Source organism: Triticum dicoccoides, chromosome 3B (genome assembly GCF_002162155.2).
Source record: "Triticum dicoccoides isolate Atlit2015 ecotype Zavitan chromosome 3B, WEW_v2.0, whole genome shotgun sequence".
Taxonomy (NCBI): domain Eukaryota; kingdom Viridiplantae; phylum Streptophyta; class Magnoliopsida; order Poales; family Poaceae; genus Triticum; species Triticum dicoccoides.
In genome coordinates this window covers 848753242-848768785 of record NC_041385.1, presented here as the reverse complement: position 1 = coordinate 848768785, position 15544 = coordinate 848753242, and the positions used below count along the sequence as shown (strand labels likewise).

The following is a 15544-nucleotide window of genomic DNA, read 5'->3' as shown; positions in this document are numbered from 1 at the left end:
TCCCCCTTTTCTTGTACGCATATACATATATTAATATTCATATATATTACCTCTGTCGCTCGCTCCCTCGGCTTGTATTACCGCCTACAAAGGACTCATTTTGTGTCGTCAACTGAATGCGCAAGCTTGTGTAGTCACCGTGGTAGACAATGACATTCTTTGGTCGTTTCGTTCATCTGTCACGACTCTTTGGTTTCTATGTGTGCCTGTTTGCGCGCAGTTGAGCAAATACTGAATTTTCATGTGATGTTTTTAGAAACAGAGCACCTAGTGAGAGAGAAAATCATACTGTAGATGAGGAGGTGTCTGTCTGTGCGCAGTCCATTCTGCTTTCAGGTTGGCACGGCCAGCATTTACAACATTTGCAGGCTGCGAGAGGATGACAGCAGCATCAAGGAATGCTCTGCCTACCACGCGTCAGTTTCCTTGTATATCACGTACTTGTGTCACATTTCGACATAATATATATGTCCAACCATCCTTTCCTTTCAGATAGACTGTGCGCTCGAGCCTGAGCTAGACCGATTGCTCTCTCACTAGATGGGTATTTAGGGGCCGTTTGGATTTTGCCCTCGACAGCCCTGCCAATTCATCGGTAAGCCAAAAAATTGGCCACTGATTCAGCCACCAACGACTTGGGAGCTCCTGTTAGGAAAACCCTATTGGACGCTCGCTGCATCGAGTTGTCGAGGCTTCGCAGAGAGAAGCGAGCGACTAGCGATCAAGATGGGCCGGCCAAGTTAGGAGATAGCGCAGGCGGCTAAACAGAGAGGCTTCCAGTTTTGGGAACCTTCTGGAGGGTTCCTGAACGGTTTTGGGAACCTTCGGTTCTTGAACCGGGTTTTCACTGGTTTTTTCTGTTTGCTTTTTCTTTGTTGTTTCCTTTTTTCTGTTTTTTTCTTTTTCTTTCTTCGTTTATCTGTTTCTTTATTTCATCTTTCAATTCCTTTTCCTTCTTTTTTTATTTTCTTTTGTTCACGTTCCAACTTATGTTTGGGAGTTTCAAAAAATCTTCCCATTTCAAAATTTGTTAACCAAATTCAAAAAAAAGTTCATGTTTTCAAATTTTGTTGCGAGTTTTCATAAATGTTTCCATCTAAAGAATTGTTCGCAAATTGCAAAAAATGTTCAAGCTTCAATTTTTGTTCGGGAGTTTCAAAAAATGTATGCAAGTTTTAAAATCTGTTCATGTGTTCAAGTTTTGTTCGGGAGTTTCAAAAAATGTTCCCAGAGTTAAAAAATGTTTGAGTATCCAAAGTTTGTTTTCGAATTTGAAAAATGTTCGGGTTTTCAAAAAAACTTTCACGTTTTATATTTTTGGGAGATTTTGCAAAAATGTTTCAATTTCCAAAATTTGTTAGCATTTTTCGAATGGTTCAGTTTTAAAAAAAATTGTCCACAATTTCAAAAAGTGTTTGCTATTTCATACAACCTTCACATTTTTTTCTCAAAAATAGTGTTTCTCAAAAATGTTCGCGCTTCCAAATTTGTTCGGAATTTTTCAAAATTGTTCTCCGTTTCAAAATACGTTCTCAAGAATCAAAAGTTGTTCGCGCTTCAAAAATTTTCAGGATTTTTCAAAAATTGTTCTTCGTTTCAAAATTTCTCAAGATTCAAAAAATGTTCGTGCTTAAAAAAATAGTCCTTGCTTCCAAATTTGTTCTAAAGATTCAAAATTCGTTCATGCTTCAAAAAATTGTTCACAAAATCCGAAAATTCAAGTTTCTGAAAAATATTTGCGAAATTCAAAATTTGTTTGTTTTCATAAAATTTGTTCACATGTTCAAAAATGTTCATGTTTCAAAATTTGTGCACAAATTCAAAAAATTGTCCACGTGTTTAATTTTTTCACTAATTCAAAAAATTGTTCCTGTCTCCAAAATTTGTTCACATATTCGAAAAAACCGCAGTTTCGGAAAATTGTTCACAATTTAAAAAAATCATGTTTTGCAAATCCATTTCCCAAATTCAAAAAATGCTCCATTCTTGTAAAAATATTTTAGTTATTTAAAAATGTTCAGTTTCCCAATTTTTATATTGGTTTCAAAATATGTTTGCATTTATGAAAAGTAGTTCTTAATTTATATACAGTCACGTATTCATTTTTTTTTCTGTTTGTGTTTAAGAAATTTGAGTCCCCTAATAATGTTTGCGTTAAAAAAAGAGTTTCTTTTTATAAAATTATGCTTCAAATTTTAAAACAAGTTTTTATGTGCCGCAGATTATAGTTCATATACTCCGGGCTGCCATTGTACATACTAAACCTCGGTTACTACAGTGGTTACGTACTCGCTTCTCTGGCGGGAGGACTTGAGTAGGATCCCTTTCTCGCAAGTTCTATTTTTTGGTATTTGGCGAACTGGTTTCTTATTTTTCGCCGCTGCTGGCAGTTTCTTTAAGTGTGGTGCTGCCAATGCTTCATAGTAGCTCGCCTGACGTGGTGGCTAGCCTGTAGCGCATATATGTAGTAGGTTGCGGGTTTGAGTCCAGTCGGTAGCACGATATTTTTTTTTACGAATTTTACATTCCGCCCGAGACAGCGAATGGGCCGGCCTAGACACACAGGAGTTTTTTTTCTTTGCGAATTTTACATTCCACGCGAGACAACAAATGGGCCGGCCTAGTCGCACGCCTCCTGTGCGTCGCGTGAGCTATTCGCCGCAAAATGCGGCGTATAGGAGCTCTCCTCCTGTTAGGCACTTCAGGCGCCCGGTAGGAGAAACGGTGCCCGCATGCTACCCCTCATGGGCCCTCCCAACAGGAGCGATTCGCTTCGCTTGACAATTGCTCTGTTCGCTAGTTCACTAAAAAAACAGATTCCATTCGTTTTTGGGCTGAATAATCACCGCTGACAGGTCCACCCTTGACTTTTTGAAAAAACCTTTTTTGAAAAAGGGAATTCAATTGGTTGTCAATGATATACCCACATATGGTGTTAAATGACAGAACACTGATGCACTTTTAATATGTAATCCATGTCTTCATCTATTAGGATGGCAATACAGATCTCAAAGTTTGTCCGTACAGTGCCGAAAGATGAGTGGTATGACATCAACTTCACTGATTTCTATCTTCTATATTTCAAATGGAAGTTGTCATGTGGCCAAAGGCCCCAGCCACTTCATGAAAAAGAGAACGGATATGTGACAACACCGGAATAATCATAATGGTATGCATCAGTAATCCTATAATTATGATACAACACATGAGCTTTTGAGATCAATATAATGCAAGAGGGAATGCCGGATTAACTTTGCATGACCTAGCAGGCAAGACACAATTTTGGAGCAAAGGTGCAGACACCAACCTATGGAAGAGATGCCGCTCCACTATCAGAAGGGGAATTTTGGCGGGAGCACAGGAAGTCGCCGAGAGGAGGCGGCGTTGTCGCTTTTATGCAGCAGGGAGGTGGTGGAGGTCGTCCTTAAGGAGGCGGCGACGGATTCGTCGAGGTGGCCGGGGTTGGGCACCTCAAGTCTGCAGCGTGATAGTCCTGCAGCGGATCACCCTCTCCCTCTTCCCTACCTCCGCCGCACCCACCCCTCACCATCTCTCCCAGATTAGATCGAGTCGCAGGTGAGGCGGCGGCCAGATGGATGACGTGATAGAGGTCGCTCCATCCAGGTCCTCGCGCGCCAGGAGGGGTCGGCTGCAGGGCATCGATGGTTTGTGGGTGGGGAAGGTGAATGGAGGCATCACCCAGGAAGAGTATGTGATAATAAGTAGAGATCAAGCGATGCGCTTCTCTTGGCCTTCTGTTTATCTGTTGTTGCGCCGCCTCATTAGTTAAGGAAGCCCAAAGAGGCTTGCTTCGATTACCAACATGATTTTGTTACCCGTGAAACAAAAAAACAACACGACTTGTTGAAAAAGTTGCCGATGCGGCGAGCTGACAAGTGAATATAAATAAGAGTTATTGCTGATGTGGCAAGGCTGCTGAGTTGGATAGCTTGCATGTCTAAAGAAATAAAATAATGGGGATGGACTATTTAGGTATTATAGATTATAAATAAGTTCGAGACATGATAGTTTGTACAATTATAGTTAGGTCAAACCAGCAGATTGTAATGGCAGTCTAATTATCTCTGTAATTTTCTCCAAACTGACTGTAAGCGGACTGTATGTTGATGCCAGACCTACAGAGGGTACATTGATGTTTAGTATTGCAATAGCTGTAGCTCACATATGTTTGAAACCGTGTCCAGTTCCAGCCGACTACAAAAAGAAAAAGGACACACAAATAGAAACAAGTGTCGTTTTATTATTGGTTGAAAAACGACTGATGTCCAGTTGATTTCCAGCCAGACGTCATATAAACACTCCCTAGATATAACTAAGAAAATAATAATGCATGTCATCATAAATTATATTATTGGATTCGTATTTGAACATATTTTTCAGCAGTATTATTTTTATTACATTTTTTAGTTAAATTTAAGGTCAAAATTTAACACAAAACGCGGAAGGAACCAATAATTAGGACGGGGTAGTACTTCTGGAGGCCCAACCGTGCTGTGCTGCGCTGTGCTTGCGCATTATTGCTCCGCAGCTGCACACCTCCCCCAATCAATAATCAGTCCCCTTCCTCTCCGACCTCCTCCTCCTCCTCTCCAGATCCAGTGCCAAGGGTCACCGCGAGCTGCTCGGCGAGCCTGGTGGCGCGGGTCTCTCCGACCTTCTCCTCTCCAGGTTCAGCGCCCTTTCTCTTCCGTTTATGCTCAAGCTTGCTCACACCACCATTTTGTTTCTCCAAACTGAACTGTAGCTCTGAATAATTCCCAGCCATACTCCGCTCTGAACTCTGCTTTCTCCGGCACCCTTTCCAGATTCAGCGACAAGGATCTCACCGTGGGTGGGTGTGCTGAGGTACTCACATTTGTTTGCACTTCTTCATATATGCACCTGCACGTCTAACTTGCTCACGCCACCATTATCTCCTCCGCCCTCTCTTGTTCTGCAGTTGTGGTTCTGCCCTATCCTGTTAGTTTTGCTGCATTGTACTGCTGCCAATTATGAGGTAGAAGAAGTCCAGCTTGGTTGCAACCATTTTTTCTTGTCTTTATTAACCTGCTCTGGTGTGGATCTCTCACTCACATGCTCTGATCCATCTGCTAACCATAGTTTGTAAATTCTAAATTATCTTTCTGGTTTGCCATGTGTGGCAGATCTCTAAAGTTTGGTTGAGGGCTCCATGCTTGTGTTTACTGTCTTGGATTTTATCGCTGTTTTGGTCCTTGATGAGGCTACTGCCACCACCGGTCTTCATCTTGGTCACAAACTCACAATGGTATGCTTTGGTTTCTCTCTTGTTAATTACGTCTTTTGATTTAGCTCAAGTGCAGCTATTAACAACCAGTTATTGACCCACAAAAGCATCCAGTAAATAGCTGAACTGCAGCTCTGATTCAACAGCTAGCCTAACCAGGATCTCACCATGGGCTGCGCTAAGGTACTTGCATGTGCTTCACTTCTCAGAAGCATTTGCACCTGCACGTCTAGCTTTGTTGGTCTTATTACTCTGTGGTCAAAATAATTAGTCTGCAGTGGATTCTTCGTCCTGGTAGTTTTCTTAGTCCGTGGTGGATCTCTCACATGCTCTGGTCGACCTTAGTTGGAACTTGGAACATTTGGCCATTTGCTCATTATAGTTTGTAAATTATAAATTATCTTTCTGGTTCGCTGGCAGATCTCTCAAGTTTGGTAGCCTGGGAGAGATCTCTAAAGTTGCCGACGACACTAGGTATGCTCAGTTTCCTCTCTTGTTATTTACCTATTCAGATTTAGCTCGAGTGCAGCCATTAACACTGAGCAATATTTTGCGGCACAGCCTCTATCAGTCACAACCAATTGATCCACACATACATCCTGAAAAATGGCTGAACTGCAGCTCTGATTCCCCGTGTGCTCCGCCCTTCCTCTCCAGGTTCAGTGCAAAGGATCTCAGCATGGGGTACTCCCATTTTGCTTCCATTTCTCCACAGTAGCATTTGCACCTGGACATCTAGCCTGCTCACACTGCCATTCTCTTTCCGCCCTGTGTGGTTTTGCAGTTGTGGTTCTTGAGTGTGCTGTTGTGAGCTCCGAGCATTGCGATGGCAGAGCTGGTGGCCACCATGGTGGTCGGGCCGCTGCTGTCACTTGTGAAGGACAAGGCGTCCGGCTACCTGCTGGAAACGTACAAGGTGATGAAGGGCATGGAGGAGCAGCACAGGGTGCTCAAGCGCAAGCTGCGTGCCATCCTGGACATCATCGCCGACGCCGAGCAGGCCGCGTCCCATAGGGACGGGGCCATGGCCTGGCTCGAGGAGGTCAAGAGAGTGGCCTACGAGGCAAACGAGATCTTCGACAAGTTCAATTATGAGGCGCTCCGTCGTGAAGCCAAGAAGAACGGACACTACGACAAGCTCGGCTTCGATGCAGTAAAGCTCTTTCCCGCCCACAACCGTTTTGCATTCCGTGACAAGATGGGGAAGAAGCTATGCAGGGTTGTGCGGGCCATTGAAATCCTTTTGGCTGAAATGAATGCTTTTGGGTTTAAATATCAGCAGCAGGCACCGGCATCCATGCAGTGGAGGAAGATGGATCATGTTATCTTCGATCCAAAGGAAATAATCAGCAGATCAAGAAGCCAAGATACTAAGAATATTGTTGATACACTACTTGGTCATGCTAGCAATGAAGATCTCATGGTTCTTCCCATCATTGGAGTAGGGGGCCTAGGCAAGACCACCTTAGCGAAGCTCATTTACAATGAACCTGAAGTTCAGAAGCATTTTCAGTTGTTGATTTGGGTTTGTGTCTCTGACAACTTTGATGTGGATTCCCTAGCTAACAGTATTCTTGAAGCAGCAAGTCCAAACAGAAATACAGCTGATGCAACTTCCAAGAAAAGGCCACTGGATAGGCTTCAAGATGGACTAAGCGGGCGTAGGTTTCTCCTTGTATTGGATGATGTCTGCAACCGAGAGAGCGATAAGTGGGAAATGCTCAAGGCCTGCCTTACACATGGTGCCAAGGGTAGTGCGGTTCTGACAACTACTCGTGATGGAGGTGTCGCAAAAATAATGGGTTCAGTCAAACCGTACAATCTCGCAGAGTTGGATGATGACTTCATAAAAGAAATTATCGAGACGAGAGCATTCAATTTGCAGAAGGAAGAAAAAAGGCCTAGTGTGCTTGTTAATATGGTTGGTGAGATTGTGAAGAGATGTCGCGGCTCTCCTTTGGCCGCAACAACACTGGGCTCTGTGCTGCGTACAAAGACCAGCGAAGAAGAATGAAAGGCTATAGCAAGCCAAAGCAACATTTGCACCGAGGAGTCTGGGATGTTACCAATACTCAAGCTCAGCCATAATGACTTGTCATCGCAGATGAAGCAATGCTTTTCTTTCTGTGCTGTGTTTCCCAAGGATTATGGAATTGATGTGGACAAGCTGATCCAATTATGGATCGCACATGGCTTTATTCAGGAACAAAAAGAAGTCTGTCCTGAGACAATTGGCCAACGGATTTTCAGTAGCTGGCCTCAAGGTTATTCTTTGTGGATGTAAAGAAAGTCCGAGTCTCGTTCAAAGAGCACTGGGAGAGGGATAATTATTCTAAACATACATGTAAAATCCATGATCTGATGCATGATGTTGCACTATCTACTGTTAGATAATAACGAGATATAAACGAGACAAAGAGACACGGATTTTTACGTGGAAACCCTTGCGGTAGAAAACCACGGACGCACGAAGGCGCAATCACTATGATGGAGGAGTATTACAAGCACGAGACGATCGACCGTCTGAGGTGCGACTACATGGGGTATATAAGAGGGCAATACATGAGAGTCCTTGTAGGACAAGTAAATGAGTTGTACTCATACGCGTCGGTACCAACGCAAAGGCCCACACCGTTTGTACTACGTCTAGTCCAATACGGTATAATTTGGATCACAATTTAACAATCTCCACCTTGATCCAAATTCCCTCCAGTAGTCGAAGAAAGTGAATAACTCCATCCAAATCAGCATAAACACCTTGTGCGTCAAAGTCCATAGGACTAGTGAGAAATACCAACTAAGCCTGAGCAAAGCTCAAACTTATTGGTCGGAACTGGCTTTGTCATCATATCAGCAGGATTATCATGAGTACTTATCTTGCATACCTTCAAATTGCCTTCAGCAACAACATCTCGAATATAATGAAATCTGACGTCAATGTGCTTTGTCCTCTCATGATACATTGGATTCTTTGTAAGATATATGGCACTTTGACTGTCAGAAAATATGGTAGGGCAAGATGAATCTCCACAAAGCTCAGTGTACAAACCTCTCAACCAGATAGCTTCTTTGCATGCCTCAGAAATAGCCATATACTCGGCATCAGTAGTGGAACAAACCACAATAGACTGCAAAGTTGCTCTCCAACTCACAGCACAACCACCAATGGTAAAAACATAACCTTTGAATGATCTTCTCTTATCCAAATCACCAGCAAAATCAGAATCAACAAAACCAAAAAATGCATCTCTAGTTTTCCCAAACTGTAAATAAGCATTAGAAGTACCTCGCAGGTATCTGAAAATCCACCGAACTGCTCTCCAATGCTCTTTTCCAGGATTAGTCATGTATCTACTGACAACACTCAATGCATATGATAAATCCGGACGAGAACAAACCATGGCATACATAAGTGAACCAACTGCACTTGAATAGGGAACTCTAGACATGTACTCAATATCTGCATCTGACTTAGGACATAAAGCTGATGATAATTTGAAGTGTGCAGCTAACGGTGTACTCACCGGCTTGGCATTATGCATATTAAAACGACGAAGAACTTTATCAATATATCCCTTCTGACTTAGATATACTTTTCCAGACGGTCTATCTCTGGATATTTCCATGCCAAGAATTTTCTTTGCTGCACCCAAATCCTTTATCTCAAATTCATTACTCAATTGCTTCTTTAGTTCATTAATCTCTGACATACTCTTTGCAGCAATAAGCATATCATCAACATAAAGGAGCAAATACATAGTTGAACCGTTGACAGTTTTCAAATAAACACAACTATCATAATTAGGCCTTTTGAAACCTTGAGAAAGCATAAAGGTGTCAAATCTCTTGTACCACTGTCTAGGGGATTGCTTCAATCCATAAAGAGATTTCTTTAACTTACAGACAAGCTTTTCTTTTCCAGGAATAACAAAACCTTCAGGTTGTTCCATATAAATATCCTCTTCTAATTCTCCATGTAAAAATGCAGTTTTAACATCCAATTGGTCAAGCTCAAGATCATGCATGGCAACAATACTGAGTAAAGTGTGAATAGAGCTATGCTTCACAACAGGAGAAAAAACTTCGTTATAATCAATACCTGGAATCTGGCTATAACCTTTAGCAACTAACCTTGCTTTATATCTTGTCTCATCATTAGGAGAAACACCTTCTTTCCTCTTGAAAACCCACTTGCAACAAATAGGTTTCTTCTCTCTAGGTAATCTTACTAAATTCCAAGTGCCATTCTTTTCAAGTGATTCCATCTCATCATGCATAGCGGTCATCCACTTATTACTATCACCAGAAATAATAGCCTCGGAATATGAAGAAGGCTCAAAATTACCTTCAATTTCTTCTACAACAGATAAAGCAAAAGAAACAATATTGCACTCTTCAATTAACCTGTCAGGTTTATTAATACCCCGTCTAACCTTGTCACGTGTAAGATTCCAACTTGGTGGAACAATGGGCTGAATTGGAGTGGGAGTGACATGATCATCATCAACGACGGGTTCATCATGTGCAACAATTTCATTACCAGATGTATCACCTGAATCAATAACATGCTCCACCTGAACAGTAGGCTCCTGAACAATAGGCTGCTGTTCACTCTCAACGGGAACATTAGTAGATGAAACATCATGTAACATAGCAGATTCATTAAAGATAACATTTCTGCTAATAACAACTTTCTGGGTTTCAGGATTCCACAATTTAAAACCTTTAACACCAGACTTATAACCAAGAAAGATGCACTTAACAGCCCTAGGCTCCAACTTTCCATTATCAACATGAGCATAAGCAGTGCAACCAAAAACTCTTAACTGTGAATAATCAGCAGGTGAACCAGACCATACCTCAATTGGAGTTTTCTTATTAAGAGCAATAGATGGTGAACGGTTAATAAGATAACAAGCAGTGGAAGCGGCCTCAGCCCAAAAACGCCTATGCAAACTTGCATTGGACAACATGCAACGGGCTCTGGAAATAATGGTCCTGTTCATGCGCTCAGCAACACCGTTTTGTTGAGTAGTATAAGGAAAGGTGTAATGTTTGACAATGCCTTCAGACTTGCAATAATTCTTAAATTGCTTAGAACAGAATTCCATACCATTATCAGTGCGAAGTATCTTTACCTTCTTTTTAGTTTGTCTCTCAATCATAATCTTTCACTCCTTAAATACCGAGAATGCTTCATATTTATGCTTCAAGAAATAAGGCCAAACTTTTCTCGAATAATCATCAATAATAGTCAGCATGTAACTTGCATCACCTAGTGACTTCTTGCGAGATGGTCCCCATAAATCAGAATGCACATAATCAAGAATACCTTCGGTTGTATGAGTCGAAGTGTTGAACTTCACCCTCTTGTGCTTGCCGAAGATACAATGCTCACAAAATTTTAATTTACCAGGTTCATATCCATCAAGAAGACCTCTCTTATTTAACTCTGCCAAACCAAGTTCACTCATATGTCCAAGACGCATATGCCAAAGGTTAGCAGCATCACAATCAGAATTCTTTGAAACAACTGGAGTAGCGTTACCTGAAACGGTAGAACCTCGAAGGTAGTAAAGACCATTGGTCGAACTTAAGTCACCTTTCATCACAATAAGGGAGCCTTTGGTGACCTTCAAAACACTATCTCCACCTGAATACTTGTATCCCTTTGCATCAAGGGCACTCATAGAAATAAGATTTCTCTTCATCTTCGGAATATACCGAACATCAGTCAAAGTTCTGATTATGCCATCAACTATCTTGATTCGAATAGAACCTATGCCTTCAATCTTGCATGGTGAATTATCAAAACCCAAAACGGAACCATCAGAAGTAGTGGAATCAAAAGTATTAAACCAATCTCTATGTGGACACATATGAAAAGTGCATGCAATGTCAAGTACCCACTCATCATTGGTCTCAGCACATCCAGCAATAACACAAGAGCATCATCGGAACTATCATCACGAGCAACGTTAGCAGAATTTTCACCTTGTTTGTTACCTTTCCTCTTTTCCTTGTTCTGCAACTTGAAACACTCAGAGATGTCATGCCCGTCTCTCTTGCAATACCTGCAATACTTCTTGTCTCTGGATTGCGACCGGCCCCTGTGTCCGTTCTTACTTTTGCCTCTGTTTCCATTATTGGAGTTCTTCTCCTTTGTCCTGCCACGAACAGATAATCCCTCGGCTTGGGATGAACTTGAACCATCATGAGGCACCATTAATTTCATCTTCTCCTTGGAGTTCAAAGCTTCATAAACTTCATTAAGCGTGAGAGTATCACGACTGTACAATATGGTGTCTCTAAAATTGGTATAAGAACTTGGCAGTGAACAAAGTAACATTAAAGCAGTATCTTCCTCTTCATACTTAACATCCATTGCAGATAGATCAGATATGATCTCTTTAAATTCTGAAATATGATTCAAAACATTACCTCTCTCGGGTAACCTGTGCAGGAACAATTTTTGCTTCAGATGCATCTTACTGGTGAGATCTTTAGTCATGAAAATCCCTTCCAGCTTTAACCATAGAGCGGCGGCAGTTTTCTCGCTCAAAACTTCCCGCAAAATATTATTATGCAAATGGAGTTGAATTTGTGACAAAGCCTTACAATCAATTCTTTTCTCCTCATCAGTCCAGTCTTGAATTCGGTTCTTCCCAAAACTATCCAGTGCTACATCATAGTCGGACTGTGCCAACAACGCCCGTATCTTGACTTGCCATAGGGTAAACCTTGTGTCGCGGTCCAGCAGCGGAAGATCGTACTTCATGGGTGCCATGAGTCGATAAAACTGGGTACACAAAATAGTACAAGCCGGTAGAAAAATTCTTGACAGAATTAATTTACGGTCAAACAAACAGAGTAAATAGCACCTGGTAGCGTGTGCAAGTAGGAATCGGGAACAAAATCTGATCTTGGCTTCACGTGATGAACAGGAGTAGCACAACTAGTAACAGTACTAATAGTAGTAGCAATCGACTTGCTTGATTAGGCCTTCACGTGGAGTTGCAGCGACTCGGCGGATAGGCCTCGGGACTTGAATTGATCCTGTACGCGGGAGGAGCACACGGGGCGCTGCGTACGGAGCAACAGCGGCAACTCGGTGACTTGTTGATTTGACGCGACGGAGCGGCAGAAAGCTGACGTTGGCCACGGACGAAAGCTCGATTAGGAATCGGATCAGCAGCAAAAAACCTGTCGGTCTCGGCGACTTGCGGCTACAGCGGCTTGTACAGCAGCCCGCACCGGAAACAGTCTCCGATCCGGAGAACGCAGGACGACGGCGGCACGCACAGCCGAACTCTAACTCTGGTCTCAAATCTCGTATCTGAAACTTGGCTCTGTATACCACTTGTTAGATAATAACGAGATATAAACGAGACAAAGAGACACGGATTTTTACGTGGAAACCCTTGCGGGAGAAAACCACGGACGCACGAAGGCGCAATCATTATGATGGAGGAGTATTACAAGCACGATACGACCGACCGTCTGAGGTGTGACTACATGGGGTATATAAGAGGGCAATACATGAGAGTCCTTGTAGGACAAGTAAACGAGTTGTACTCATACGCGTCGGTACCAACGCAAAGGCCCACACCGTTTGTACTACGTCTAGTCTAATACGATATAATTTGGATCACAATTTAACATCTACAATGGAAAAAGAATGTGCTCTCGCACATGAGAAACCAGGTCAGACAGAGTGGCTTCCAGATACTGCTCGCCACGTACTTTTGTCTTCTGTTGGACCAGAAATCATTTTGAATGAATCTCTAGCGAAAATATCCCCAGCAATCCAGACACTTATCTGCTATTGTGGAAAATCATCCATCCACTGCGACATTTATCAAAATACAGCTCTTTGAAGGCATTAGAGCTCCATACATGGAGAAGGTCTTTCCCCTTGAAATCAAAGTATCTGCATCACCTAAGGTACCTTGATCTCTCAAGGAGTTATATCAAAGCACTTCCGGAAGATATAAGCATTTTATACAACCTGCAAACATTGAATGTCTCTGGCTGCCGTAAACTTCGTCAGCTTCCAAGGCAAATGAAGCATATGACTGCCCTCCGTCATCTGTACACTCATAATTGTCGAGACATGAGGAACATGCCTGGTGACCTCCGAAAACTCATGTCACTACAGACACTTACATGTTTTGTAGCAGGTCCTAATGGCTCTGAGTGTAGTGGTGTTGGAGAGTTGCAATGGTTAGACCTTGGCGGTCAGCTGCAGCTACATCAACTAGAGAATGTGACAGTAGAAGATGCAAAATCTGCAAATCTCAAAAACAAGAAGGAACTTCGAGAATTGTCATTAAAATGGACTGTTGGTGGTAGGGATGATGCCAGAGTGCTCGAGGGTCTCGAACCTCATGATGAGCTGCAGGCTATAAGGGTAGAATCCTACGGAGGCACCACCTTTCCAACATGGATGGCTATCTTGCTAAACATGGTTGAGATCCATCTTTCCGGCTGTAAAAAACTTCAATGGTTATTCAGTCGTGGTACATCCTTCACTTTTCCAAATCTGAAGGTGTTTACACTAGAAGGTCTGGAATGTGTGGAACGTTTGTGGGAAATAACAAATGAGGAACAAGATGAAGAGATAATATTTCCTCAGCTTGAGAATTTGTGTGTTATAGATTGTCCAAAGCTGAAAATGAAAGCTAAAGCACCAGAGCTGACTGGGTTGGACTTCAAGGGCGGTGAGGAAGAGATATTCCTGTGGGTAGCTAAATATATGACTTCATTGACCAGTCTGAATCTGCAGAATCGTAAAGACACAGAAACAACTTCGGCGGTAATGGCGGAAGTGTCTGATCTTAGTTTGGCACAAATGGTGGAGGTCAAGGAAAGATGGAACCATCATGATTTCCCTCTGGCAGATATGAGGTTAGATGGATTGAAGTCAGGTGTAACTGAGCTATGTGCATGTTTTAAACAGCTTCAGCAGTTGTGCATCAGACGTTGTCCTAGGCTTGTCCACTGGCCAGAGAAAGAGTTCCAAAGCTTGACATCCTTGAGGAGTCTAGAGATTTGGTACTGCAAACAACTGGTTGGATACGCAACTGAACCATCAACAGTATCGGAATCCTCGAGTAAGATCCTGCCATGTCTCGAGTCTCTTGAGATTTCTGGTTGTGAAAGCATGGTAGAGGTGTTCAAAATCCCTGAATCCCTGAGAAAAATGAGAATTAGTGATTGCAGTAAGCTCAAGTCCATATTCAGCAGGAGTCTGCAGCAGGGAGAGTCAGCATCATGGATTCTGCAAGGGTCACCTGTACATTCAGAGGGGCTATCATCATCAGCCGTAGCCAGGGTGGAACATTTTCCCAGTCCATGTTTAGAAGTGATAGACATAGCACGGTGTGACAGCTTAACAGGGGTCCTCTTTCTCCCCCCATCCCTCAAGATAATTGCAGTTGATGAGTGTTGTGAGTTGAGATCAGTGAATCTCACTCGGGAGAGTTCCCAGAGCCCTGCTCCGGTGCTCCCCCCTAACCTAATTTCGGAGGGGTATTTTTGTCCCCATGATTTTGTTTTTTTCTGGCCCGCCGTAGCCCAGATCCAAGCCCTGTCTAGCCCTGCCAAGACCTGTATAGCCCAGACCGTATACGTACAGTACCTGGTCCGAAAAAAAAACATCACACGACCCCACGACCACGTAGGACCTGCCGGATCCAATCATTCACGCAGCTCCATCAATCTCGCGAGCATTCACGCAGCTCCATAATTCACGCGGTAGATCTCCAGCGGGGCGCGCAGGGCTATCTCGTCGCCGGCGATCTCGTCGGACAGCGGGCGCGGCAACATCGTGAATCTCCAGCGCTCACAGGTACCGCATCCTGCATCCCCCCACACCCCTCTAGTCTCGCTCGCGGCAACATCGAACGAACTGCTGCCGTCAGAGATAGTGGTTAGCCTAGCGGGGAGGGTAACCTACCTACCCGGCGGCGTATGCAATCGTGGATCTTGTTCCGGTAGTGCTGCTCCTCGTGATCTGGGTTTCTTCAGTGTAGGATTCACGTAGTGTCGGTAGCCGTCGGCTGTGTCCACCAGGACTATCATTATTTGGTGTGGCGGCTAACCTAGGTATCCGGCGGCAGAGGTAATCACAGATCTAGCTAGGTTTTGTAGTGCTGCTCCTCGCGATTGAAAGTGATCACGACGGGTGCTGTGGCCATCTTCCTGACTTGGTTTGGCAGATCTGAACGGCCTCGGTTGGGGTTGTTTACATAACATCCGTGATCGTGAGCTATGTGT

The 15544-nt window shown here is 43.2% G+C and overlaps 1 pseudogene; it reads left to right on the top strand.

Annotated features, from left to right (window-relative positions):
* Positions 1–5081: 5081 nt before the first annotated feature.
* LOC119278896 overlaps positions 5082–15544 on the top strand; it is a 33051-nt pseudogene continuing 22588 nt past the window's right edge.